Below are 25981 nucleotides of genomic sequence, written 5' to 3'. Positions count from 1 at the left end.
CTCGTGACCATGGAAGGGTGGCCCGTTGTCGCTCTTCAGCTCCGAGGGGCGCCCAAACATGGCAAATATTTTCTCCAGCACTGGTCCCACAAACATGAATGCTGTGGACGGTAGAACTTCCACTACGGGATATTTCGAGAAGTTGTCAATGACCACCAGCGACACTTTTCCGTTTGGGAGGCTTCCGAAGTCTATACTAATCTTGTCCCATCGGTATCTTCCTGGTTCTTCTGTCACGATGGGGGCCGGAGGCTCCGGGCCGCTCGTCACCTTACCACCTCGTCCACCATGCCATCCAGCCCCGGGAACCATATCTTCGCCCTCATCCTGGTCTTCATCTTCTCCGTCCCTTGATGGCCGTCGTGAGCAATGATCGTGGCTTGATGGCGTAGTGCGGTCGGCATGACGATCCTAGACCCTCGCAGGACGACACCATCGCGGGTCATACTTAGTTCATTCCGCACTCGCCACATCTGCTGCAAGTCCTTCTTCTCCTCGTCTGCCCACGAGTTGGCAGTGTGTAGGAAATCAGCCCATGACCCTTTTTGAAGAGCTCCCCGTGTCCTTGCCAGCACGGTGTCGTGCTCCCCGGCACGTATGATCTCCTGGATTGTCAGTATCCGAGGGCAGGTCAGAGCAGCTAGGAGGTCGATGTGTGCTTCGGTTTCATCTTCCTCTTCTTTCCCGATCGGGGACGTCACCCCACTTTCCGGGTGTCGTGACAGAAAGTCCGCCGGGTTTTTCGCCCCTGGCCGATATGTCACCTCCATCTGGTATTGTTGTAGTCCAATGGCCCACCTTTCGATCCTCGGGGGGGGGTGGGGCGCTGTCCCCTTGAACAGGGGCACCAATGGTTGGTGGTCTGTCACCACAGTAAAAGGGTGCCCGCAGACATAGAGGTGGAAATGCCGGCAGCCCCATCGGATGGCTAGTGCTTCGCGTTCAATCTGAGAATACCTCTGTTCCGTTGGGGTGAGTGCCTTGCTGGCGTAGGCCAGGGTGGCCCATCTCCCTGGTTCTTGCTCTTGCGTGAGGACTGCGCCCAGTCCCACCGGACTGGCGTCGACAAGCAGTTCGGTCTTCCTGGTCGGATCAAAGTAGACCAGAGTAGCTTGGTCCAGCAGCGTGGTCTTGATAGCATGGAAGGCATCCTCTTCCTCTTGCCCCCAGCGCCACAGGGTGTCTGTCTTCGTGAGGCGTCTGAGAGGTTCAGCCGTGGTAGCCAAATTTGGGATGAACCGCCCACAGTACGTGGCCATCCCAAGAAAACTGCGGACTTCCGACGCAGAAGTCGGTGCTGGGGCGTTCTTGATAGCCTGGGATTTCCTCGGGTCCACTTGAATGCCATGGTTGGTAAACGTGTATCCGAAGAACTCGATGCTTTGCTGAAAGAACTGGCACTTCTCCTTGTGCAACGTGACCCCAAACTCTCTCAGCCTCGTCAGTGTGGACCGGACCCGTCGGCAGTGTTCATCCACCATTGTGGCGTGTATCAGTATGTCATCACTGACGTTTAGTACTCCTGGTAGCCCCTGCAAGATGTCTCTGATAGTGTTCTGAAATATTTCGGCCGCCGAAGAGATGCCAAAGTTGAGGCGTCGGTACCTGCGTAGCCCCAGGTGCGTGCTGAAGGTAGTGATATATCTGCTCTCTTCGGCCAGCGTTAGTTGATGGTACCCCGCATTGAGGTCCAGTTTGGAGAACCACCGGGCTCCGTTAAGGTCTGCGATTATGTCATCCATCGTGGGCGTGATGTGTCTCTCCCTTTTGATGTCCTTGTTGGGCAGCCTCATGTCGATGCACACCCGAATCTTGCCTGGTTGCCGGGGCTTTTCCGCTATCACCATGGGTGATACCCAGGGGGTGGGTCCGGTTACTGTCTCTATGACGCCTTGCTCCTCCAGCCTCCTCAGCTCCTCCTCTAGCAGCGGGCGTAGGTGGAAGGGAATCCTCCTGTGTTTTAACGCTGTGGGTGGGACTGAACGGTCAATGTGGAGCTTGACTGGTGGTCGTCGGATGTTCCCCAGACCAGTGAACAGCTCCGGAAACTGGTCCAGCAGGGTAGTCGTCTGGGACTCTTGTACCTTCCGGAGGAATGCGATCAGCCCTAGGTCTTCGGCTGCGTGCCCGCTTAGGAGGGTGTCTGCCTCCTGATTGATCACATGTATGTCAATCGTTATCTCTGCGTCATCCGACTTCACCGGCACCGTCATCTTTCCTGCCAGGGGCAGCGGTGTGTCACTTCCGTAGGCATAGATCTGGGCTTTTGACCGTCGGAGTTCGGGCTTGGGTCGGAGGCGATTGTATTGTTGCACTCCCATCACGGTGACTGACGCCCCTGTGTCGATCACTGCGTTTATCCGGGATCCAGCCACTAGGACGTCGCACCTCGGTTGTGGTCTTCTCGAGCTCTTGAGGGCTCTGGTGAATGAAATCAGGTATGTCTCCCCCTCGTCATCATCGGACTCCATTGCATCTTCCCGCAGGGCCTGTGCTTGCTTGCGCCCTGGGTTGGTGGGGGAGGACAACGACAGCTGGGATAGCTGTCTCACCATGGCCTTCTCTGGCCTCTTTCCCCTTCGGTCCCGTTGCGTGGATCGTTTGCGGCAAACAGACGCAAAGTGGTTCATCACGCCGCAGTTGTCACACGCCTTTCCTTTCGCAGGGCACGTCCTGCCTCCGTGCTCGTCATACCCGCAGTACCCACACGGGGCTGCAGGCTTCTTTGCCGCCGGTCGGCGGGAAGCTTCACACGTCTGTACTGCGTCGGCCCGCAACGTTTTGACTGTTACTCCTGACCCGGCGCCTCGTGTGAGCGCCATCTCCATCTCCTCTGCGCGGGCGTCGGATAGATCATGGGACCGTGCCAGCACTAGAATGTCAGCCATTGGAATGTTCGGTTGGCGGAGAATGAGTGTTCGTAACTTTTTGCTGCGTATGCCACATATTATCTGTGCTCTGATCTCTTCCTTGGCTCTATCACCGACGAGGTGCGTGTCTGCCAGCACCCTCAGTCGCGCGTGGAATGCATCCACCGACTCCCCTTCCCTTTGCCTCGCTTGGCGCAATTTGAAATGTTCAAAATCCGGGTTCAGCTGGGGGTCGAAATGTGCATTGAGGGCCCTCACGGCCGCGTCATAGTCGTCTGCGTTCCCGGTGTTGGGGAGATGCTTGAATAGGAGATATACTTCTTCCCCCGCATAGTGGAGTAGTAGGGACCTCTTCACGGTGCCATCCGTCTCCCTGGTGCCCGCGAAATAGTTGTCGAGTCAGCAGCTTCACTGAAGGGCGGCAGGACGCCGGACGCGGGGTGCAGTGGCACTGCCTGGGCGGGGCGCTCATCATCACCCATGGCTCCCTGGGGCACAGCACAGCAGGAGAGGCGGGAGCAGACAGAGGAGGCCGCAGTGGCAAGAGATTCCCACACCCGGGATGGACAGAGGGCGTCAGGGCCCAGCCAGGGCACAGCAGGCAAATGTGACAGAGGGCTTCAGGGCCCAGCCAGGGCACAGCAGGGAAATAGATTCACTCAGTCCGGTGGCAGGAATGTTCATCTGCCGAAATGGGCTTTGTTCAGTGCACACGTGCACTCACCGTTGGTCGTGGCAGACTCAAAGGGGCCCAGCTGCACTGCCTGCGTGAGAAGGAGCCGATTTCAGTCGGGCCGTCAGGACCACGTGCGCGCGCGCGGGACTGCCGCGGGGCGCGTATCCCAGCTGGGGCACACGGGGTCGATCTCCGTACTCGTCGCCAGTGTTGTGGGGCCGCTAGCGCCGGTGAAGGCCCTCGTTACATGCGCTCGCAGCTGCAATAACTGACACCACACTCTGTGCCTGGGTCTCGGCGCCCGACTGCCTCAGCAGGCCGTGCCCCTTTATTATATACAGTGGCGTACGCCACGAACGTGGCGTACGCGTTGCGTAGTGTCCTCTTGCGCTCTAGCGTCTAACGCTAGAGCGCTAACTGTAACAACAAGGAATGCGTGCATCAGAACCCAGATCCACACCGACCCTTGGAACCGCGCGCAGTCACAGAACAGCGCAGAGAGGCCCTCGCACTCTGAGACCCGCACTTACACGGGGGTGACTGGCCTTTTATTGGCCCCTCCAAAGGCTGTGCGATGATTTTAATTATGAGATCTTTCATCTCACCGATTCACAAATGCTAAGTACCTTTTCGCGCCAAACCTCAATGCTCGTGCTAGGGGAGCGCGTGCAGGCACCTGCATTGTGGGCGCATTATGGCCCCCATTCTTTCGTCTATTGGTTTCCCACACCATCTGTCCTCCGCTCACCCCGCCTGCACCCGACAGACTGCCTGACTTTCCCAAGCGTCTGAGTCCCTCTATCTGTCTCTTCCTCTCTGTGTGATTGAAGTCTTTCTTTCTTTCTTTCTTTCTTTCTTTCTTTCTTTCTTTCTTTCTTTCTTTCTTTCTTTCTTTCTTTCTTTCTTTCTTTCTTTCTTTCTTTCTTTCTTTCTTTCTTTCTTTCTTTCTTTTTCTTCATTCCTTCTTTCTTTCTGCCTTCCTTCTTTTCCTCCGTTTTCCTTTCTTTATATGACCATTTATCTCGTTACTTCACTTTCAACCTTCATTCTTTCTGCATTTTTCTTTCTCACTCTCCCTTTTCTTTAATTGTTTGTCACGTAGACTTTATTCCTTAATTTAATTTTGTTTGTGCCTGTTCGCATTATGCAGCTTCTCACTCACCCACACCAAAAAGTCATAAAGATTCAGTGTAGCTATGGGGGAAGGGCAGAGGACTCCCTTTTGCCTCAGTACTCAAGAACCCAATTTTGCGCACGATTTGCGCTGTTTTCCCTGAAAGTGCGCAGTTTGCCGTCCCCCGCCTGGCCTCAAGAGGCCTCTCCCTCTGCATACTTCATACACAGGTAAAGAGCGGGACAGCACTCGAGGCAGCCCTGTTCATGGGCGTAGGAAGTGTGGGGGACACGGGGATATATCCCCCCAGATTTTGGAGTGGGGGGGACACGGGGGACAAGGGTGGGGGGGACGAGGGGACAAAGGAATTTCCCCTCTCCCTTCTGTTATCGCAGGGCCATTAGCAGGCGAAAGCGCTACCTAATGGCCCTGCACTTGACCTGCCTGGAGTCAGAGGCCACCCGCCCTCTGCCTTTTGTTATGCTGCAGGAAGGCTCAGCCGTTCTGGGAAGGGCAGAGAACGGAGAAAAAATAAACGCTGTCTCTTTTCCTTCATGGCAAGGACCGTGTCCACTACTCCTGATCTGCCTCTGGCGGCTGCCCTCCTCTCTTTATTCCTCCATCTCTTTCTGTCTCTGTCTCGCTCCTGCTTACGTGCCGATTTCAAGAGGCAGCTCTTAAGGTACTCTCTCTTGCCTCTCCTTTTCTTTATTGTTCCCCTGTGAAATTGATCCAAAAAAGGCTGAACACTTTGGCTGTAAATGTCCTCATTTTCTGACCGTTTTCTATTGAAAAGAAAAACCTCGGAATGGAGAGAAAAAATAGTTAAATACCTAAATAAAGCAATACAGAGTGGACAGCAGACAGGCCAGACTGTTATTTACACCCACACACATTAGCGCCACTTTACAGAGTTTGCCAGTGAAAGCGCTACTTTCTTTTTATCTTCTTTCTTTGAACAACATTGTTTTCCCAGGGTGGGTAAGTGCGCCATTCCTAAAGGGACGGTAATACCTGGTTGATGGGTAGAGTGGAAACGTTTAATGTGATCGTTTTCAACTTTTTAATTATTTTAGCTTATAAAATGCGGCTCTGTGTTTGGGGATGTGGTCTTTTTCAAACCAAACTGCATACATTTTGAAAGGATATAAGCAATGGACATTGAAAGGGGTCCCTTCCTGGTCCTGTAGCCATGTCTTGAACTTTTCAGGCAAAATCACTTACTGATTTCTGAATAATGAGTTCAAAACCGTTAAGGTAACCATGTTTTTTTCTGATTACAGTTCTGGGTGGTGGTATTTTTAATAGGTGATAGGCGCTTATGGTTGATTCACCAAAACAGTCATCAAAAAGGTATACCCAAGCACACGTAAAGTATCAGTTAGCAAAAATGCAAGATCATTTACGACATGAAACAAAATAAGTTAGACTTTTGCTTCTTTCTTTGTGATTTCTTTCTTTAATATTCCTCTTTTGACAGTAGTTCATCAAGCCAACACGTGTTTCGTCGCCTCCGTAAAATAGTACATGCGACTTGTTCACGGCTGAATACTGTTCTTAATAGCGGTATAAAGTGTGACGATAATTCCAGGTCACACTATCCTGTGACGCAAGGAGGTACCCTGTTTAGGGTTTGGCTCGTATATGTAGTCCGGCGCGAGGATTTAGCGATACACAGACCCCCCATTTAAGAACTACAACGAATTAAGAAGAAGATTATAACGGATTAAACTTTGAATCCGAATCTTAATTGAACAACGTGCCAATCCCTTAACAGGGTACCTCCTTGCGTCACACTTTATACCGCTATTTTACGGAGGCGACGAAACACGTGTTGGCTTGATGAACTACTGCCAAAAGAGGAATATTAAAGAAAGAAATCACAAAGAAAGAAGCAAAAGTCTAACTTATTTTGTTTCATGTCGTAAATGATCTTGCATTTATGCTAACTGAAACTTTACGTGTGCTTGGGTATACCTTTTTGATGTTTTTTTCTGATTACAGTTCACATGCTTTGCTTATTCTTGCATTCCCTATGAGTGTTTGCTTTTTCCAGGGTGTTATTCATTTTTTTTCAGGCAGCATTTTACTGTTGCTTAGTGCATAATTTGAATTTAGTCGCAGCACAATTGAGTTGTGCTGAAGGCAGTGCGAGTTTCTCTCAGCGGGGCAGTATGGTGTTCAGTGTGGGAGAGAATGTGGCACTCTGGCCAGAGCTGCTGAATTTGGAACTGGAGAACCATGTTCAGACCTTCATGACCAGTTCACCATACCACACTCCTGACAGAGCTTATTCCGATGCTACACCTTAGAAGGCCCGATAGACCTTAGAAGCCCAGGTGTCTTAGCACCCGCAGGTGGACCTGTCCACCACAATCCATACTGCAGTTCACTTCCAGTCTTACGGGCAGGCATATGAAGAAGCACATCCTAGATCGACAGTGAATCGGTCACTGAGGTCACAAGACCCTTGAGGCCAGTCCACCTCACCCATTGGTACCTCCATTGGCCTTTTTCCAGCACTAGCAGTGCAACTTGCCAGGGGTTGGCAATGTAGGATTTGCATGCACACCAAACTTAGGGGGTGATTATAATGGCAGTGGGACCGCCACGTCACCCCGTCGGTGGCGGTCCCACCGCCATTGGTGACTGCATCACAGCCCGCCATATTACAATGGCGGGTGGTTACCTGGCGGTCGGAAAGACCAACCACCACGCACCCGACGGGCTTCTTGAGCCTGCCGGTGTGTTGGAGGGGCTCATGGTTCCTATAATGCTGGTGGTGCCTACCATGCACCGCAGCAGGGATTACGATGTCCCTTACCCACCAGCTTATCAATGGCGGTTCACCTGCCATGGAAATGCTGGCGAAAGGGACATTGGGGGCCCGTAGCAGGCCCCTTTACCCCTGGCCCCCAGACATGGGTCCTGGGGGGCATCTATGATGCCCCACAACATATCACTGCACCATGTGGCAGGCACCGATATATTTAACATGTTCCTTTTTTTTTTTACTTTGCGGCGGATGATGCAGCCAGCAGCACCTGCTGAAATGTAAAAGATTGGCACTGCGAACACCGTAGTGGCAGTCGCATTGTAATGCCTATCGTGGGGCCTCCACCTTGAAGGCCAACGGTCCCATTCCCCGATTCGATGGCGGTGGTACTGAAGTCCGCCTGCCATCGTAGTCAGCCCCTAAGTTTGCATTTTATGAATATGATTCAGCGGGAAATAAATTGATATTTGCAATTTAATTGACTTTGGTTGGCCTCTTATCTATGAGATTTCCCTGTTGAATGTGCCTTTACATTATACATTTTCGGTTGTATATATTGATTGCATACTACACTCTCCTACAGGTATTAATTTGAGTGTCATTAGGAGTGTCTGGGACCAATTGTTTTCTTAGGAATTGTTTTCTTTACTAACCTTTGCAAAGGGCCCTAAACTTCACAGCAACACAAGTCACATTTCTTTTAGTAATTTGGGATCCGTTTGAGCCAAAAAATTGTTTTGGAGGAAATCGTTAGATTATGCAGCAGATGATGTATTATGTGGCAAATATGATACAATAGAGAGTGGACCACTTGTCCTGTGTCGCCAGGGTCTATTTGCTCTTGGTTCCGTCAAAAAAGAACCCTCACAACTGTACACAGGCGCGAAGGCGGTATATACTGGGTCACCGCTAATGTGTACTAGTACAGCATCATCATAGGGTCTTTTTTAGTATGTATGCTGTCCTCCGCCAGGAGGAAGACCAACTGGTAAAACAGTAGCGTCCAGACATGAATATGAGGGAGGGAAGGTGTGAGAAGTGCTCTTAATAAAGTGAGGTAAAATTCTCTTAATCACTTTTTCTAATAGGGCTTTATTGAGAGAATGTTGAAAAAGAGAAAAATAAAAAAGGTGAAGTAAGGGTATAGACCGAGTTACTGGTCTGCCGTACTTTCAGGTGTCAAGGATCAGGGTCAACATGTTTCAGCCTTCTGTAAAAGTCTAAAGGCTTTCGTCAGGACCAATCAGAAGGAAGGCGCGTTGTGGCTCCTTAAGTAGTGAATATTATTCACTGATTACAAGTAAAAGGGTCAGATCCATGGTATCTGTACCTGATAGAAAAAAGGAAAAGCAACAGCATTGGGTATTGCTAGGGACACAAAATAGAAATCGTGTTGTATCACAATAGTTTTCTGGACAGCTACTGTCCTGTTTGGAAAGGTGAGGTTAGTGGCTTGGTGGACCATTGAGAGAATTCGGGCAAGTGGCGAGAAGGGCGGCTATTCAGAATAGTAAAAAGGTTAAAATAACATCTTTTGGTTGTAGTTGAGTGTTAGTTGCCTGTAGAAGGTGCATCTATTAGAGTGCTTGATATTATGCTCGTGTGAACTTCAAGTATGTTTGTAAAACAAGCGAGTTAAGCTGTGCGTAACGCGGTGCAGAAAGAAAATAAATGTTAAAGTCCGCAAATACGTTTAGCAGGCGGTGCCCCTCGTGTCTATACGCGTGTAGCGGTCAAGTACTGTTCAGAGTGTAACAGACAACATACACAAACAGCCTAACCCACATTATATCGATAATCTCAATATTACCTCATACGGGTGCAAATTGCACTTCTTGGTGGTACCCGAGAGGCATTCACGGAACTATCTTCTAAGATAATAAGAAAGAACGTGAAGGAAAGGGTTAGATGCGTCTTACTTTTTTTGTAGCGCGTTCAGGCATTCGTGGCGGCCATCAGTGCTTACCGATTCCATGAAGTCAAGGACTTGTTCTGCCTCTGTTCGCGGTATCCCCGGTGACGCGGGACCGCTCAAAGTTCCGGTTTACATAGAGAGAAAGCATGGAGATGGGAAAAAGACTAATAGGTATAATTCCCGTAAGTCAATTGACATTAAAACAAATACAGAGATAGAATAAAGGTTTAAGTTATCTCGTAGTTAATTCAAATGGTAGATGTAATTACACTATGAATCTCGGGTCGTGTTTTTACTGGTGGGTGTAAAGAGAGCATTCATTTGGCTAATGTAGTGATCTTATAACGCCAGAACTTAGTCAATGATGATAGTGGTCAGATCATGAAATTATTCATCATGCCAGTGTGTACCACGGGATATTATCGTTCAGGCCCCGTTTGTCTGTGGCCAAGCGATTGATCCAACGTTGTTCCTTTTCAAAAAGGACACGTTCGGCATTGTTGCTTACAGTTCTTAAGCTTTCCAAAACCACCCATTTTAGCTCGTTGGTAGTGTGATTACTTTCTATGTAATGTCTGCTCATTTTGGTGGTCAGTCTTTTACAATTGACATTGCTTTTATGTTCAGTGATCCTTAATTTGACTTTACGGCATGTCATGCCGATGTACCTCAGGTCGCAAGGGCATGTAATCATATATACTACATGCGTGGTGTTACAATTTGTATGATGACGTAGCGTCCATGTAAGATTAGGGAGAAGTTGGATGGTCTTAGTGATTCTAGTCAAATCACACACTGAGCATGTGCCGCAGGGATAATGTCCTGTGATGGGTTCTAAATTCCATGCCGCAGTGATCGTCTCTCTTGCTATGTTAGGGGTCGGTCTCGTGTGGACTAGAAAGTCTTTGATGTTTCTCGTTCTTTTGTTCGCAAAGCGGGGTTTTGGCCATTGTAAAGTATCTGATGTAAGAATCCTCCAATTTCGGTTGACAATTTTTTTCACTGTATTCGTTATGGTGTTATAAGTAGTGACACATGTCAGAAGATCTTTTGGTTCATCCCGTGTGATTGTTTGAAGGAGGTTTTCCCTCGGCTGGTGGCGAGCCCTTTTCTGACACTTGTTGATTATCCTTTGTGGGTAGTCTCTTCTTACAAGTCTGTCACCTAGTTCTTTTGCTTGAATCTTGTAATCCTTGAGATTACTGCAATTTCTCTTGAGTCTGAGAAATTGACTGTAGGGTAAATTGTCTCGAAGGGGACGGGGATGGAAGCTTTGATAAGAAAGTAAGCTGTTTTTTGCTGTAGGTTTGTAGTACGTTTTGGTGTGTAAGGTGTTATTCTCAGAGTAAATAGTGACGTCCAGGAAGTCAAGTTGTTTCTTGTTTGACGTGTGGGTGATCTTTAGGCAATCATCTCTGGAGTTGATCCAATCCAGAAAGTTGAGTAGGATTTCTTCGGTATCTTCCCAAATCAAGATGATGTCATCTATGTAGCGTTTCCAAAATCTTACCTGTGTTAGGTAGGGGTTGATGGGGTTCTGTATGTATTGTTCTTCAAAGTTGCTCACATACAGTCCCGCTACACTTGGAGCAAATGTGCTCCCCATGGAAGTACCGTGGCGTTGTTTAAAGAGGGTGCCATTATACTCAAAATAGTTTTCTGTAAGGGCTAACCTGCAACATTCTAATACGAAGTGCCTTGGTGTAGTGTGATTCCAAATTCCCGAGAAGAGTATGTTCTCCAGAGTGTCAAGTGTCTTCTGTTGTGGGAGGCTGGTGTAAAGACTCTCCACATCCAGTCCTACTAAATACATGGTGTTCTCATTGTAGGTTTGATTGTCTAGTAGAATCAGAAGGTCCCGAGTGTCTTTCAAATACGTAGGTGTGTTTTGCACTAAGGGTTTGAGAAACTGGTCAGCAAATTGTGACAAGGGTTCTAATACTGAACCGATTCCTGAGACGATGGGTCGTCCTGGTGGTGGTACTCGGTTTTTGTGAGTCTTGGGTAGAGAATAAAAATACGGAGTCTTGGGTGATTTCGTTCTAAGGAAGTCTGCCTCATGTTTGGATATCCATTGGTTTGTTTGTGCTTCTTCAACCATAAGATTTATTGTTCTCTGTAACCTCTTGGTTGGATCATTGACAATTCTCTCGTAAAATTTATCATCTGACAGGAGGTCCAGACATTGTTTGTTGTATCCTTGTTTGTCAAGGAGGACGATACCGCCTCCTTTGTCAGCTGGTTTGACAATTATATTTTCATTTTTGCTTAATTCTTCCATTGCTTGTTTCTCCCGTCTTGTGATGTTAACATAGGGTTTGTTGGACGATGGTTTGATGTTGTCCACTTCCTTCAGAATCGCTTGTTCGAAGGCTAGTACTTCAATTGGGACCATGTGGTTTGGAGGGCAGAAGGTTGATTTAGGTCTTAGGTCGGTGTCACTTCTCGTGATCTCACTCCCTTGATTCCTAAAAAAGGCTTTGAGTTTGATTTTTCTACAAAACTCTGACAGTTCGCATTTGACTTTGAAGACATCCAGTGGAGGAGTGGGGACAAATCCTAGTCCTCTATTTAGTACGTCTTCTTGATCTTTCGTGAGTGTGATGTTGGCCAGGTTTATCACCAATGACTCACGTTGCTGGGGCCCGGTTGTTCTTTGGACATACTGCGGGTGTGCACTTGTCTCTCCTGTTCGTTCCAGGTTACTCCTTTTCTTCTTCCTCGTTGGGTATGTTGGCCTCTCCCTAAAAAAGGAGGTGGTGGAGTATTCATCATGGGGCCCATGGTGTTAGGTCCCTGGAAATAGGGGTTCATCCAGCCTTGGAAGTTAGGTATAAACGGTTGGAAAAATTGCTGTGGTTGGTCATAGTAGCGTGGCATGGGCCAATTATTCCCTCGTCGACGTTGATTCCGTCTGAATTGACCTCTGCCTCGTCTAGGATTGAAGCCATCATCGCTGCTCCAGTCAGAGTTATTGCTAGATGTATCTCCTGAGGAGTCCTCATCATTTTGGTCAGGTATGGTATAATCCTCTCTTGCGTAGGGGTGCATCTTTTCGACTGAGAACTTCTTAAGATCTTTACTCAGTTTCTGTATTTTGTTCTGGGTGATGTATTCCTTAGTCTCATTCATTTCTCTGTTTATTTCTTCCAGTCTTTTTTTGTAGACTGAAATCTGAACTGTTGTTTTGAGTTTTGCTTCACTCATTTGAATTTTAATGGTTAGCGCTTCCACCAATCTTGTAGCTGTTTTGATTATGAGCACTAGATAGTCTCTGGTACATTTCCACGAAATTGAGGACCAATCTTTTCTAAAGATCATGTCCGTGAGGAAGATTCGTGGAGCATTCTGTATCCATAATCCTTTGGGGGCAGCGTTAGCGCGGAGGTACTCCTTCATGATAATGCCATGTATGGCAGTCCGGACTTGTTCTTTCTTCATCTCGGTAAGATCATCCCATTCATTGGTCTGTGTGAGTGTTCGTGCTAAATCTTTGTCTTGTAGTAGAGAAGATTCACTGAGAATTGCATTTACTTCTTCTTCGGAATAGCTCAAGCCCTGATTCTCTGCCATTGTTCCGAAATCCAAAGTGGTGTAGGAGGCTCACTCCTCTAACGTTAAAACCACAATTTATGGTTTCTAGTTTCAAAAGTATATATTTCCCACAGCTGCACGCTGCTTAATTACAAAATAATCAATGGGGAGGGAAGGAGAAGCTGTGGTCCATTCGGCTTCCATTCATAGATGCAAAGAATCAATAGAGAGTGGACCACTTGTCCTGTGTCGCCAGGGTCTATTTGCTCTTGGTTCCGTCAAAAAAGAAAGAACCCTCACAACTGTACACAGGCGCGAAGGCGGTATATACTGGGTCACCGCTAATGTGTACTAGTACAGCATCATCATAGGGTCTTTTTTAGTATGTATGCTGTCCTCCGCCAGGAGGAAGACCAACTGGTAAAACAGTAGCGTCCAGACATGAATATGAGGGAGGGAAGGTGTGAGAAGTGCTCTTAATAAAGTGAGGTAAAATTCTCTTAATCACTTTTTCTAATAGGGCTTTATTGAGAGAATGTTGAAAAAGAGAAAAATAAAAAAGGTGAAGTAAGGGTATAGACCGAGTTACTGGTCTGCCGTACTTTCAGGTGTCAAGGATCAGGGTCAACATGTTTCAGCCTTCTGTAAAAGTCTAAAGGCTTTCGTCAGGACCAATCAGAAGGAAGGCGCGTTGTGGCTCCTTAAGTAGTGAATATTATTCACTGATTACAAGTAAAAGGGTCAGATCCATGGTATCTGTACCTGATAGAAAAAAGGAAAAGCAACAGCATTGGGTATTGCTAGGGACACAAAATAGAAATCGTGTTGTATCACAATAGTTTTCTGGACAGCTACTGTCCTGTTTGGAAAGGTGAGGTTAGTGGCTTGGTGGACCATTGAGAGAATTCGGGCAAGTGGCGAGAAGGGCGGCTATTCAGAATAGTAAAAAGGTTAAAATAACATCTTTTGGTTGTAGTTGAGTGTTAGTTGCCTGTAGAAGGTGCATCTATTAGAGTGCTTGATATTATGCTCGTGTGAACTTCAAGTATGTTTGTAAAACAAGCGAGTTAAGCTGTGCGTAACGCGGTGCAGAAAGAAAATAAATGTTAAAGTCCGCAAATACGTTTAGCAGGCGGTGCCCCTCGTGTCTATACGCGTGTAGCGGTCAAGTACTGTTCAGAGTGTAACAGACAACATACACAAACAGCCTAACCCACATTATATCGATAATCTCAATATTACCTCATACGGGTGCAAATTGCACTTCTTGGTGGTACCCGAGAGGCATTCACGGAACTATCTTCTAAGATAATAAGAAAGAACGTGAAGGAAAGGGTTAGATGCGTCTTACTTTTTTTGTAGCGCGTTCAGGCATTCGTGGCGGCCATCAGTGCTTACCGATTCCATGAAGTCAAGGACTTGTTCTGCCTCTGTTCGCGGTATCCCCGGTGACGCGGGACCGCTCAAAGTTCCGGTTTACATAGAGAGAAAGCATGGAGATGGGAAAAAGACTAATAGGTATAATTCCCGTAAGTCAATTGACATTAAAACAAATACAGAGATAGAATAAAGGTTTAAGTTATCTCGTAGTTAATTCAAATGGTAGATGTAATTACACTATGAATCTCGGGTCGTGTTTTTACTGGTGGGTGTAAAGAGAGCATTCATTTGGCTAATGTAGTGATCTTATAACGCCAGAACTTAGTCAATGATGATAGTGGTCAGATCATGAAATTATTCATCATGCCAGTGTGTACCACGGGATATTATCGTTCAGGCCCCGTTTGTCTGTGGCCAAGCGATTGATCCAACGTTGTTCCTTTTCAAAAAGGACACGTTCGGCATTGTTGCTTACAGTTCTTAAGCTTTCCAAAACCACCCATTTTAGCTCGTTGGTAGTGTGATTACTTTCTATGTAATGTCTGCTCATTTTGGTGGTCAGTCTTTTACAATTGACATTGCTTTTATGTTCAGTGATCCTTAATTTGACTTTACGGCATGTCATGCCGATGTACCTCAGGTCGCAAGGGCATGTAATCATATATACTACATGCGTGGTGTTACAATTTGTATGATGACGTAGCGTCCATGTAAGATTAGGGAGAAGTTGGATGGTCTTAGTGATTCTAGTCAAATCACACACTGAGCATGTGCCGCAGGGATAATGTCCTGTGATGGGTTCTAAATTCCATGCCGCAGTGATCGTCTCTCTTGCTATGTTAGGGGTCGGTCTCGTGTGGACTAGAAAGTCTTTGATGTTTCTCGTTCTTTTGTTCGCAAAGCGGGGTTTTGGCCATTGTAAAGTATCTGATGTAAGAATCCTCCAATTTCGGTTGACAATTTTTTTCACTGTATTCGTTATGGTGTTATAAGTAGTGACACATGTCAGAAGATCTTTTGGTTCATCCCGTGTGATTGTTTGAAGGAGGTTTTCCCTCGGCTGGTGGCGAGCCCTTTTCTGACACTTGTTGATTATCCTTTGTGGGTAGTCTCTTCTTACAAGTCTGTCACCTAGTTCTTTTGCTTGAATCTTGTAATCCTTGAGATTACTGCAATTTCTCTTGAGTCTGAGAAATTGACTGTAGGGTAAATTGTCTCGAAGGGGACGGGGATGGAAGCTTTGATAAGAAAGTAAGCTGTTTTTTGCTGTAGGTTTGTAGTACGTTTTGGTGTGTAAGGTGTTATTCTCAGAGTAAATAGTGACGTCCAGGAAGTCAAGTTGTTTCTTGTTTGACGTGTGGGTGAACTTTAGGCAATCATCTCTGGAGTTGATCCAATCCAGAAAGTTGAGTAGGATTTCTTCGGTATCTTCCCAAATCAAGATGATGTCATCTATGTAGCGTTTCCAAAATCTTACCTGTGTTAGGTAGGGGTTGATGGGGTTCTGTATGTATTGTTCTTCAAAGTTGCTCACATACAGTCCCGCTACACTTGGAGCAAATGTGCTCCCCATGGAAGTACCGTGGCGTTGTTTAAAGAGGGTGCCATTATACTCAAAATAGTTTTCTGTAAGGGCTAACCTGCAACATTCTAATACGAAGTGCCTTGGTGTAGTGTGATTCCAAATTCCCGAGAAGAGTATGTTCTCCAGAGTGTCAAGTGTCTTCTGTTGTGGGAGGCTGGTGTAAAGACTCTCCACATCCAGTCCTACTAAATACATGGTGTTCTCATTGTAGGTTTGATTGTCTAGTAGAATCAGAAGGTCCCGAGTGTCTTTCAAATACGTAGGTGTGTTTTGCACTAAGGGTTTGAGAAACTGGTCAGCAAATTGTGACAAGGGTTCTAATACTGAACCGATTCCTGAGACGATGGGTCGTCCTGGTGGTGGTACTCGGTTTTTGTGAGTCTTGGGTAGAGAATAAAAATACGGAGTCTTGGGTGATTTCGTTCTAAGGAAGTCTGCCTCATGTTTGGATATCCATTGGTTTGTTTGTGCTTCTTCAACCATAAGATTTATTGTTCTCTGTAACCTCTTGGTTGGATCATTGACAATTCTCTCGTAAAATTTATCATCTGACAGGAGGTCCAGACATTGTTTGTTGTATCCTTGTTTGTCAAGGAGGACGATACCGCCTCCTTTGTCAGCTGGTTTGACAATTATATTTTCATTTTTGCTTAATTCTTCCATTGCTTGTTTCTCCCGTCTTGTGATGTTAACATAGGGTTTGTTGGACGATGGTTTGATGTTGTCCACTTCCTTCAGAATCGCTTGTTCGAAGGCTAGTACTTCAATTGGGACCATGTGGTTTGGAGGGCAGAAGGTTGATTTAGGTCTTAGGTCGGTGTCACTTCTCGTGATCTCACTCCCTTGATTCCTAAAAAAGGCTTTGAGTTTGATTTTTCTACAAAACTCTGACAGTTCGCATTTGACTTTGAAGACATCCAGTGGAGGAGTGGGGACAAATCCTAGTCCTCTATTTAGTACGTCTTCTTGATCTTTCGTGAGTGTGATGTTGGCCAGGTTTATCACCAATGACTCACGTTGCTGGGGCCCGGTTGTTCTTTGGACATACTGCGGGTGTGCACTTGTCTCTCCTGTTCGTTCCAGGTTACTCCTTTTCTTCTTCCTCGTTGGGTATGTTGGCCTCTCCCTAAAAAAGGAGGTGGTGGAGTATTCATCATGGGGCCCATGGTGTTAGGTCCCTGGAAATAGGGGTTCATCCAGCCTTGGAAGTTAGGTATAAACGGTTGGAAAAATTGCTGTGGTTGGTCATAGTAGCGTGGCATGGGCCAATTATTCCCTCGTCGACGTTGATTCCGTCTGAATTGACCTCTGCCTCGTCTAGGATTGAAGCCATCATCGCTGCTCCAGTCAGAGTTATTGCTAGATGTATCTCCTGAGGAGTCCTCATCATTTTGGTCAGGTATGGTATAATCCTCTCTTGCGTAGGGGTGCATCTTTTCGACTGAGAACTTCTTAAGATCTTTACTCAGTTTCTGTATTTTGTTCTGGGTGATGTATTCCTTAGTCTCATTCATTTCTCTGTTTATTTCTTCCAGTCTTTTTTTGTAGACTGAAATCTGAACTGTTGTTTTGAGTTTTGCTTCACTCATTTGAATTTTAATGGTTAGCGCTTCCACCAATCTTGTAGCTGTTTTGATTATGAGCACTAGATAGTCTCTGGTACATTTCCACGAAATTGAGGACCAATCTTTTCTAAAGATCATGTCCGTGAGGAAGATTCGTGGAGCATTCTGTATCCATAATCCTTTGGGGGCAGCGTTAGCGCGGAGGTACTCCTTCATGATAATGCCATGTATGGCAGTCCGGACTTGTTCTTTCTTCATCTCGGTAAGATCATCCCATTCATTGGTCTGTGTGAGTGTTTGTGCTAAATCTTTGTCTTGTAGTAGAGAAGATTCACTGAGAATTGCATTTACTTCTTCTTCGGAATAGCTCAAGCCCTGATTCTCTGCCATTGTTCCGAAATCCAAAGTGGTGTAGGAGGCTCACTCCTCTAACGTTAAAACCACAATTTATGGTTTCTAGTTTCAAAAGTATATATTTCCCACAGCTGCACGCTGCTTAATTACAAAATAATCAATGGGGAGGGAAGGAGAAGCTGTGGTCCATTCGGCTTCCATTCATAGATGCAAAGAATCAATAGAGAGTGGACCACTTGTCCTGTGTCGCCAGGGTCTATTTGCTCTTGGTTCCGTCAAAAAAGAAAGAACCCTCACAACTGTACACAGGCGCGAAGGCGGTATATACTGGGTCACCGCTAATGTGTACTAGTACAGCATCATCATAGGGTCTTTTTTAGTATGTATGCTGTCCTCCGCCAGGAGGAAGACCAACTGGTAAAACAGTAGCGTCCAGACATGAATATGAGGGAGGGAAGGTGTGAGAAGTGCTCTTAATAAAGTGAGGTAAAATTCTCTTAATCACTTTTTCTAATAGGGCTTTATTGAGAGAATGTTGAAAAAGAGAAAAATAAAAAAGGTGAAGTAAGGGTATAGACCGAGTTACTGGTCTGCCGTACTTTCAGGTGTCAAGGATCAGGGTCAACATGTTTCAGCCTTCTGTAAAAGTCTAAAGGCTTTCGTCAGGACCAATCAGAAGGAAGGCGCGTTGTGGCTCCTTAAGTAGTGAATATTATTCACTGATTACAAGTAAAAGGGTCAGATCCATGGTATCTGTACCTGATAGAAAAAAGGAAAAGCAACAGCATTGGGTATTGCTAGGGACACAAAATAGAAATCGTGTTGTATCACAATAGTTTTCTGGACAGCTACTGTCCTGTTTGGAAAGGTGAGGTTAGTGGCTTGGTGGACCATTGAGAGAATTCGGGCAAGTGGCGAGAAGGGCGGCTATTCAGAATAGTAAAAAGGTTAAAATAACATCTTTTGGTTGTAGTTGAGTGTTAGTTGCCTGTAGAAGGTGCATCTATTAGAGTGCTTGATATTATGCTCGTGTGAACTTCAAGTATGTTTGTAAAACAAGCGAGTTAAGCTGTGCGTAACGCGGTGCAGAAAGAAAATAAATGTTAAAGTCCGCAAATACGTTTAGCAGGCGGTGCCCCTCGTGTCTATACGCGTGTAGCGGTCAAGTACTGTTCAGAGTGTAACAGACAACATACACAAACAGCCTAACCCACATTATATCGATAATCTCAATATTACCTCATACGGGTGCAAATTGCACTTCTTGGTGGTACCCGAGAGGCATTCACGGAACTATCTTCTAAGATAATAAGAAAGAACGTGAAGGAAAGGGTTAGATGCGTCTTACTTTTTTTGTAGCGCGTTCAGGCATTCGTGGCGGCCATCAGTGCTTACCGATTCCATGAAGTCAAGGACTTGTTCTGCCTCTGTTCGCGGTATCCCCGGTGACGCGGGACCGCTCAAAGTTCCGGTTTACATAGAGAGAAAGCATGGAGATGGGAAAAAGACTAATAGGTATAATTCCCGTAAGTCAATTGACATTAAAACAAATACAGAGATAGAATAAAGGTTTAAGTTATCTCGTAGTTAATTCAAATGGTAGATGTAATTACACTATGAATCTCGGGTCGTGTTTTTACTGGTGGGTGTAAAGAGAGCATTCATTTGGCTAATGTAGTGATCTTATAACGCCAGAACTTAGTCAATGATGATAGTGGTCAGATCATGAAATTATTCATCATGCCAGTGTGTACCACGGGATATTATCGTTCAGGCCCCGTTTGTCTGTGGCCAAGCGATTGATCCAACGTTGTTCCTTTTCAAAAAGGACACGTTCGGCATTGTTGCTTACAGTTCTTAAGCTTTCCAAAACCACCCATTTTAGCTCGTTGGTAGTGTGATTACTTTCTATGTAATGTCTGCTCATTTTGGTGGTCAGTCTTTTACAATTGACATTGCTTTTATGTTCAGTGATCCTTAATTTGACTTTACGGCATGTCATGCCGATGTACCTCAGGTCGCAAGGGCATGTAATCATATATACTACATGCGTGGTGTTACAATTTGTATGATGACGTAGCGTCCATGTAAGATTAGGGAGAAGTTGGATGGTCTTAGTGATTCTAGTCAAATCACACACTGAGCATGTGCCGCAGGGATAATGTCCTGTGATGGGTTCTAAATTCCATGCCGCAGTGATCGTCTCTCTTGCTATGTTAGGGGTCGGTCTCGTGTGGACTAGAAAGTCTTTGATGTTTCTCGTTCTTTTGTTCGCAAAGCGGGGTTTTGGCCATTGTAAAGTATCTGATGTAAGAATCCTCCAATTTCGGTTGACAATTTTTTTCACTGTATTCGTTATGGTGTTATAAGTAGTGACACATGTCAGAAGATCTTTTGGTTCATCCCGTGTGATTGTTTGAAGGAGGTTTTCCCTCGGCTGGTGGCGAGCCCTTTTCTGACACTTGTTGATTATCCTTTGTGGGTAGTCTCTTCTTACAAGTCTGTCACCTAGTTCTTTTGCTTGAATCTTGTAATCCTTGAGATTACTGCAATTTCTCTTGAGTCTGAGAAATTGACTGTAGGGTAAATTGTCTCGAAGGGGACGGGGATGGAAGCTTTGATAAGAAAGTAAGCTGTTTTTTGCTGTAGGTTTGTAGTACGTTTTGGTGTGTAAGGTGTTATTCTCAGAGTAAATAGTGACGTCCAGGAAGTCAAGTTGTTTCTTGTTTGACGTGTGGGTGAACTTTAGGCAATCATCTCTGGAGTTGATCCAATCCAGAAAGTTGAGTAGGATTTCTTCGGTATCTTCCCAAATCAAGATGATGTCATCTATGTAGCGTTTCCAAAATCTTACCTGTGTTAGGTAGGGGTTGATGGGGTTCTGTATGTATTGTTCTTCAAAGTTGCTCACATACAGTCCCGCTACACTTGGAGCAAATGTGCTCCCCATGGAAGTACCGTGGCGTTGTTTAAAGAGGGTGCCATTATACTCAAAATAGTTTTCTGTAAGGGCTAACCTGCAACATTCTAATACGAAGTGCCTTGGTGTAGTGTGATTCCAAATTCCCGAGAAGAGTATGTTCTCCAGAGTGTCAAGTGTCTTCTGTTGTGGGAGGCTGGTGTAAAGACTCTCCACATCCAGTCCTACTAAATACATGGTGTTCTCATTGTAGGTTTGATTGTCTAGTAGAATCAGAAGGTCCCGAGTGTCTTTCAAATACGTAGGTGTGTTTTGCACTAAGGGTTTGAGAAACTGGTCAGCAAATTGTGACAAGGGTTCTAATACTGAACCGATTCCTGAGACGATGGGTCGTCCTGGTGGTGGTACTCGGTTTTTGTGAGTCTTGGGTAGAGAATAAAAATACGGAGTCTTGGGTGATTTCGTTCTAAGGAAGTCTGCCTCATGTTTGGATATCCATTGGTTTGTTTGTGCTTCTTCAACCATAAGATTTATTGTTCTCTGTAACCTCTTGGTTGGATCATTGACAATTCTCTCGTAAAATTTATCATCTGACAGGAGGTCCAGACATTGTTTGTTGTATCCTTGTTTGTCAAGGAGGACGATACCGCCTCCTTTGTCAGCTGGTTTGACAATTATATTTTCATTTTTGCTTAATTCTTCCATTGCTTGTTTCTCCCGTCTTGTGATGTTAACATAGGGTTTGTTGGACGATGGTTTGATGTTGTCCACTTCCTTCAGAATCGCTTGTTCGAAGGCTAGTACTTCAATTGGGACCATGTGGTTTGGAGGGCAGAAGGTTGATTTAGGTCTTAGGTCGGTGTCACTTCTCGTGATCTCACTCCCTTGATTCCTAAAAAAGGCTTTGAGTTTGATTTTTCTACAAAACTCTGACAGTTCGCATTTGACTTTGAAGACATCCAGTGGAGGAGTGGGGACAAATCCTAGTCCTCTATTTAGTACGTCTTCTTGATCTTTCGTGAGTGTGATGTTGGCCAGGTTTATCACCAATGACTCACGTTGCTGGGGCCCGGTTGTTCTTTGGACATACTGCGGGTGTGCACTTGTCTCTCCTGTTCGTTCCAGGTTACTCCTTTTCTTCTTCCTCGTTGGGTATGTTGGCCTCTCCCTAAAAAAGGAGGTGGTGGAGTATTCATCATGGGGCCCATGGTGTTAGGTCCCTGGAAATAGGGGTTTTAATGTCAATTGACTTACGGGAATTATACCTATTAGTCTTTTTCCCATCTCCATGCTTTCTCTCTATGTAAACCGGAACTTTGAGCGGTCCCGCGTCACCGGGGATACCGCGAACAGAGGCAGAACAAGTCCTTGACTTCATGGAATCGGTAAGCACTGATGGCCGCCACGAATGCCTGAACGCGCTACAAAAAAAGTAAGACGCATCTAACCCTTTCCTTCACGTTCTTTCTTATTATCTTAGAAGATAGTTCCGTGAATGCCTCTCGGGTACCACCAAGAAGTGCAATTTGCACCCGTATGAGGTAATATTGAGATTATCGATATAATGTGGGTTAGGCTGTTTGTGTATGTTGTCTGTTACACTCTGAACAGTACTTGACCGCTACACGCGTATAGACACGAGGGGCACCGCCTGCTAAACGTATTTGCGGACTTTAACATTTATTTTCTTTCTGCACCGCGTTACGCACAGCTTAACTCGCTTGTTTTACAAACATACTTGAAGTTCACACGAGCATAATATCAAGCACTCTAATAGATGCACCTTCTACAGGCAACTAACACTCAACTACAACCAAAAGATGTTATTTTAACCTTTTTACTATTCTGAATAGCCGCCCTTCTCGCCACTTGCCCGAATTCTCTCAATGGTCCACCAAGCCACTAACCTCACCTTTCCAAACAGGACAGTAGCTGTCCAGAAAACTATTGTGATACAACACGATTTCTATTTTGTGTCCCTAGCAATACCCAATGCTGTTGCTTTTCCTTTTTTCTATCAGGTACAGATACCATGGATCTGACCCTTTTACTTGTAATCAGTGAATAATATTCACTACTTAAGGAGCCACAACGCGCCTTCCTTCTGATTGGTCCTGACGAAAGCCTTTAGACTTTTACAGAAGGCTGAAACATGTTGACCCTGATCCTTGACACCTGAAAGTACGGCAGACCAGTAACTCGGTCTATACCCTTACTTCACCTTTTTTATTTTTCTATTTTTCAACATTCTCTCAATAAAGCCCTATTAGAAAAAGTGATTAAGAGAATTTTACCTCACTTTATTAAGAGCACTTCTCACACCTTCCCTCCCTCATATTCATGTCTGGACGCTACTGTTTTACCAGTTGGTCTTCCTCCTGGCGGAGGACAGCATACATACTAAAAAAGACCCTATGATGATGCTGTACTAGTACACATTAGCGGTGACCCAGTATATACCGCCTTCGCGCCTGTGTACAGTTGTGAGGGTTCTTTTTTGACGGAACCAAGAGCAAATAGACCCTGGCGACACAGGACAAGTGGTCCACTCTCTATTGATTCTTTGCATCTATGAATGGAAGCCGAATGGACCACAGCTTCTCCTTCCCTCCCCATTGATTATTTTGCAAATATGATACAGCCATAGTTAAGTGGAAAACATTTTTCCACTTAATTTTGCCCCAACATTGTAGTTGATCAATTTGTAAGTTCCCCAAACCCAAAAGTCGAGTTTGGGCACAATTTGCATTTTAAAAGCAGCCCTATAACACAGGGCTACTTTTAAACTGACCTCAGGCTTCAGCAGTGCACACATGCAAGCGCAGAAAGGGCTGCTGGCCTCTAAACTGCCATGCCTTATTATATTCTAGGGACTTAAAAGTAGTTCTAATCCCCCTGCCCTATTATGTACTAGGGCCTTATAGGAGAGGTCATGCCAATCATAGGGGTACCCTAACCCATAGTGCACCCTAGTGTATGTAGGTGTTTTCACTGTATTTTTAAGTGCCTCTTTCAGAATAGCACTGGCTGTTTAGGCAGAGGCCAGGGTCAGTCAGTCAGGTACCACCAGTACCAGTCAGCAAAAAGTTGGGGAGTGCCCAGGGCGGCTTTGCAACACTAGAGAAACACAAACTCAGAATGTAAAACATAACACCATGGTTGGGGGGTTCTCTTCAATAATCAGAATTGATTTCTATCCTAATGAACCCATTTTCCAACTTTAGGATATGGAAAGACTGGGGAAAAACCATAACGTTCTAATCTATACATTGAAGTTTTTATGCAGCTCTTTGATGACGGTTAATAGCTCACTGTTCAATGTTAGGATTTTAACTTATAAACTTCAAATACCAAAAGAATATCTCAGACAAAAGCAGTAACTCACTGACCCTTTGAATTAAAACTTTCACTAGACAAGCCTTCGATCTCTCTCAAAAAAAGAACATTAATCACCAAAGTTATCTTCACATTTTTATTGTTGCCTGAAAATTGCTGGAGACCAGGAATGCAGCAGCAGGTACTTTTCAAACCATAATGCACTTGCAAACACGACGCCCCCACCCTAAGTCAGCGGCCTTTGTTTGCTTTGTGCATTAAGATGCAAGATTCATATATATGTTTTTTTTAAACCTCTGGTCTCATTACTATATGAATGTAAATAACAATAAAGCATACATGCAAACTGTGACTACATGCCTGCTTTTCTCAATATTTCACTTCGAAAGTATGCAATTGTATTTGTTTAACGGGCGGTGATTTGTATAGGGTCACTGGAAAGTGCACAAGGTTGTCCCTGTCCCCCCCAGAATTTTAGTGTCTCCTACGCCCCTGGCCCTGTTGCGAGCTTGGGGTGCCTTATGCTGCTTTCCCGCCTTTCCACGACTGGAACGTAAATTCCACACCATATCTGAGAAGCACTCTGAAGGTTATGACATGTACACTGGTGAGAACACGAGAATGGAATCGTCCGTTCGCTTCTGCCCGTAACGGATAAAGTTCTTAATTACGTCCTAAAATCAGCGTAAATTTCTACTGCGTCACAAAACGAGCACTGTAAATTGAGGCAGAGTATTAAGCAGGGATGCATTTCCAGTGACACTGAGAATGTTTATATTCTTATTTATTTATTGATGTATTTTATTTTATTTTATTTATTTATTTATTTGTTTATTTAGACGATTACTTCGCTTTTTAGCATCACGGTTCTGGGCTTGCCTACTCTGGTGTTTTCGCTGGCAGTGAATAAAGCCCCCTTGCACTCCCCTTGCTGCTGAGTTGGTTTTTGCTTTAGGGCCCGAGTTGAAGGGGTGCGTGCAGCGGCCAGAAGCCAGCTGAGATGGGACAGCTGCAGGTAAATAAAACTGACATCACACCACCAGCTTTCTGTAAATGGGAGCACATACAACAAGCATTGGCATAGCCAATAGGTCTCACTTTTGGGACCTTATAAGTGTTTAGCCATGCAACACTTGATGTTGTTGAACCATGGATATTGTGCTGCATAACTAAATACATATAAGGTCCCAAAAGCTAGACCTATTGGCTATGCCAATTCGTGTTTCATTTATGTTACTTGTGTATATATGTCGAAATTTAATTCGTAACTGAACATTATCTGCGCCATCTTGCCTCTTCCCCAGCACCGCACGCAAAAACACACGGCAGCCATTTTAGGCACCATGGCCTCTCTCCCTGCTCATTGCCGATCGCCAGCACGTCCCTCTGGCGCTATGAACATCCCCCCACGTGCTGACCACCCCCCGCTCTCTCATGCACGGGCCATAAAACCTCTCCTCCTGCGCGACTCTGCCTTGTAACCACATCCCGTGCCTGACCAACACCTCCCTTCATCCCTTACATGGTCACACACCCTTTTGATAACCCCCTTCCTCCGTGCCCGATTGTCTGAGCCGATCCCAGGCCATCACCTAGCCCTGCGGATGCAGTTTATTGCTCCCAATGTAAGGAATCACCCCTCTTCAAAGGAGTTACAGTTGATCAAGGCCCCCACCCCATGAGACCCGACCAGTCGCACACATTCCGGGAATCGGCGGGATGTCCAGCTGTGTGATAGCCATCTCCTACTGTGGGTGGGGTGGGGACTTCTACTGTAGCTATGTGTGGGAGCGGGCCTGAGGCGGAGACTCCGAGGATGTCCTTTCATGTATCAAAGCAATCTCAGGAATGTGCCATGTATAATAAACCTGTAATAAAGTAATAAAATTGTGTATAAGAGACCAGGTCTCAGAGACGCAGAGAGAGCACCTCGAAACGATACCTTGCTGTCCGATC

The sequence above is a fragment of the Triturus cristatus genome, chromosome 7 (assembly GCF_964204655.1).
Source record: "Triturus cristatus chromosome 7, aTriCri1.1, whole genome shotgun sequence".
Lineage (NCBI taxonomy): Eukaryota > Metazoa > Chordata > Amphibia > Caudata > Salamandridae > Triturus > Triturus cristatus.
The sequence above is the reverse complement of the archived record's forward strand: the minus strand, read 5'-3'. Positions refer to the sequence as shown.